The sequence below is a fragment of the Sturnira hondurensis genome, unplaced genomic scaffold (genome assembly GCF_014824575.4).
Source record: "Sturnira hondurensis isolate 20B ecotype Veracruz unplaced genomic scaffold, ASM1482457v3 Scaffold0003038, whole genome shotgun sequence".
Classification (NCBI taxonomy): domain Eukaryota; kingdom Metazoa; phylum Chordata; class Mammalia; order Chiroptera; family Phyllostomidae; genus Sturnira; species Sturnira hondurensis.
This window is the reverse complement of record NW_028075669.1, coordinates 1,771,181-1,775,369: the sequence shown is the minus strand read 5'-3', so window position 1 is coordinate 1,775,369 and position 4,189 is coordinate 1,771,181.

The following is a 4,189-nucleotide window of genomic DNA, read 5'->3' as shown; positions in this document are numbered from 1 at the left end:
ACACAGTTGCCAATGATACCTCAGACAAAGGTTTAATCTCCAAAATATACAAAGAACTTACACAGCTCCACTCCAAGAAGACAAACAACCCAATTAAAAAGTGGGCAAAGGACTTGAACAGACATTTCTCCAAGGAGGACATACAGAGGATCCAGAGGCACATGAAAAGATGCTCAATATCACTAGCTATTAGAGAGATGCAAATTAAAACCACAATGAGATACCTCTTTACACAGATCAGAATGGCCATCGTAAACAAAGCAACAAACAACAAGTGTTGGAGAAGTTATGGAGAAGAGGGGACCCTAATCCGTTGTTGGTGGGATTGCAGACTGTTACAGCCACTGTGGAAAACAGTAGGGAATTTTCTCAGAAAACTAAAAATGGACATGCCTTTTGTCCCAGCATTTCCATTGCTGAGATTATATCCTAAGAACCCTAAAACACCAATCCAAAAGAACCTATGCATCCCAATGTCTATAGCAGCTCAATTTACAATAGCCAAGATGTGGAAGCAACCTAAGTGCCCTTCAGTAAATGAATGGATCAAAAAATTATGGTACATATACACAATGGAATTCTATGCCACAGAAAGAAAGAAGGAGCTTCTAGCATTTGTAACGGCATGGATAGAACTGGAAAACATTATGCTGAGTGAAGTAAGTCAGGTGTTAAAAGACAAATACCATATGATCTCACTTTTAACAGGAAGCTAAACAACAAAACAAAGAAGCCAGCAAAATAAAATCAAAGACACTGAAATAGAGAACAGGGGGACAGTGAGCAGAGGGGAGAGCTGAGATTATTTCAGGGGAAAAGGGGGAAGGATTTACAGGAGCTGGTATAAAGGACACATGGACAAAAACTAAGGGGAGTGGAAATGGGATGGAGGTGGGGAGCATTGGGAGGGTGGGCTGGAATTGGAGTAAAAGACAGAAAACTGTACTTGAACAATAACTAAATTAAAAAAGTAAAGTATATAAAAAGAAGAAAAAATTAAATGAATGAACCAGAAAATGCATTGATTTCACTCTCATATGTCATATTCTTTATCTTTTTTTGGTGGCACACAATGTACCATCTTCTACAGAATCAGTTTGTTTTAAGGGGAATTTTTATATGTATAAATAATTTAGGTTCCTGATTAGACTCTCTTGCTTAATGTACACTCAATATACACACACCCGTAATCTTTAATGGCTTTATTATTTATCTTTTTTCTAAGTTACCTGTGTTCGACACAGCTAATTTTTTAAAGTAATTATATTTTAAACCTTATATGATCTGTTTCATAAATGTAAATGTTTATAATTTTATAATAGCATTGTTTTGATCCTTGGCTTGCTTTGTTATCTTGGTAATCTCACTAGTCTCAATGTGGTATTTTATTTTCTTATGTTCAAGATATTATTTTACTGAAATTTTTTTTTGTATTCTTCTATAGCATAAAGCACCCATAAAGATTTTTTTCTGTCATTGGAATATGTATTTTTTCATATTGGATTTATTCAATCTTTTTTTGATGCCTTATGTTAGGTTCTCCAGAAGCAGGACCTGAGAGGGGAAATTCTTGAATAATTTGTTAGAGAAGGAAAATCCCAGAAGAAGCAACAGAGGAAAGGGGAAAATCCATGCAAATATGTGTCTTAGGGAAAGCCTGTTCATGTAGGGAGATTCCACAATGTATGCTACAGCTCAAAGTTCCTTCAAACCAAGTCAAAGAGAAGTGTTTCTGTACTGTTTTTACCCATAGCTGTTGTTTAAACCCCAAATTGACTACAGTAGAAAGAGGAAGAGTAATTAATCCTTGGTTGCTTCCATTTCTGGGGGACTACAGGCAATGCAAACTCTAGTAGCCCAAGGGTAGATCTCTGAAAAATAGTGTTAAATGCTGGTTGTTAGAAACAAATTCACATCAAAACAAAGGATACTTGTAAGAGGATTTGAGGAGATATGGGAGGTGCACCACCACTTGCTGTTTTACTCTCATGTATTATTCTTTAATAGATTTAATAGTTGCCATACAGTTCCTTTTTTTATATTGTCTTCTGGTCATGCTTATCATGCGTAAACTCAATTAAGACTATATTTTCATTCTTATATAAAATAGAAAATGGTATATTATATAATCGTACAACTGAAACCTATGCAATTTTATTAACCAATGCCACCCTAATAAATTTAATGAAAATATAAAAAGAAGAAGAAAATAACAAAATAATGTAGTAAAATATTGAAATGCCTCTGACAAGTGGGAAATGGTGAAGCAAAGTGTGTCAGGACCTGCTGATTTTTGCAGCAAGCATTCAGAGCTTTTAAAAATTTAAACAATGTGCACATGCTATTAATTTTGATAAGTAAAATATAAACTACTTTAAGTAAAATTTGTCATTCATTGTAGAATAAAAAATACGCATGAGATGATTTTTGAAAATGCAAAAAACAAAGATAGATATAACTTCTTTGTTTTACTTGCTGTTGTAACTGAATCCTGTTCTTTTTTAAAATTGAATTTACTGGGCTAAAATTGCTGAATAAAATTATATAGGTTTCATGTATACAATTCTATAGTAAATCATCTGTATATTGTATTGTGTGTTAACCACCCCAAATAAAGTCTCCTTTGAGTCTCCTTCCATCACCATTTATCTCTACTGTAGCTTCTACCTCCACTGGTAATCACCATGCTGTTGATGTCTGTGTCTTTTTCTTTTTTGTTTAATTACTTTATTTTTTCATGCAGCTTCACAACCTCCTCCCCTCTGACAACCATCAATCAGTACTCTACCTATGAGTCTGGAAATGGAACTGCCAGATGACCCAGAGATTCCACTTCTGGAAATATATCCAAGGAATCCATATATTCACCTGCTGTTCATTGTGGCTTTATTTGCAATAGCCAAGATTTGGAAGCAGAACAAGTGCCCAGCAGTACACGAGTGGATAAAAAAAAGCTGTGATATAGTTACAAAATGGAATACTAGATGGCCATAAAAAGAAAAAATTACCCTTTGCAACAACATGGATGAACCTGAAAATCATTATGATAAGTGAAGTAAGACAGTCAGAGAAAGATGAATACTATATGATTTCACTCAGATGTGGGATCTAATGAACAAAATAAACTAACAAACAAAATGAAACCTGTTGTTCTTTACCTCCCAAGTGTATTTTAAGAAATGGAGCATACAATGTTGGGGTAGGTAAATTGGGAAGAACTTCACTGTACATAGATATAACTTTGTGTGCCTTGCCTGGATTCTGCTGTTGCTCCAAAGATTGTATAACAGGTCTTATATCAAGATTCAGTCTACCAACTTGGGGGCGTATCATTTCATATATTACATTTCTCTATCATGATATGCTTGAACTTTAAATCAATCCTACAATTCGTCATGGAACCCTAAAAATGTCAAAGTTTTCTAGACTGTGCTCAATTATTGTTTTTGGTATATATAAACTCTTAAAGATTTTACCTCAACTTTTCTTTTGGATTTGTCAATGTATTTTCTCCAGATTTAGGGCTCATTCATGAAAATATTCTAATTTTTTTTTGATCTACTGCTTTTCCTTAGAGTGGATTTTATAGGAATCCTAGAGAACTACACCATTTGTTGTATTTCTTTCTTTGACTACCGCTTTTCTTTTTTTGTTTTTCTGCCAAATATTTTTTATTCAGCTATTTTTATTTTAATTCAATTTTGATAATTTATTTTTGACATAAACTCTTTGGTATAATTACACAGAGGAATATCTAATATTATCAGCCTCTAATTTTTCATATTCCTGGTTGCATTTTTATGTTTGTATATCTGTGTTCTGTTTCTTAACTTTTTTATTGTTGTTCAAGTACAATTGTCTCCATTTTCCCCCTACTCCATCCACTCCCACCTCCCATCCTCAATCTTACCCCCCTTTAGCTTTTTCTGTGGGTCCTTTATGCATGTTCCTTGACAGTCCTTCCTCTTTTTTGACTACTACATTTCAAAGTTTATAACATGTTTCTCTTTTTCCTTTTTAATATATTTTATTTATTATGCTTATTACACTTGTCCCATTTTTTCTCACCTTTGTTATGCTCTTTCCTGTACTCCCCCTCCCACCAGCTTCCCCCCACCATAGTTCATGTCCATGGTGGGAGGAAAATTCTTTGGCTTCTCTATTTCCCATACTATTCTTTTTATTTTAT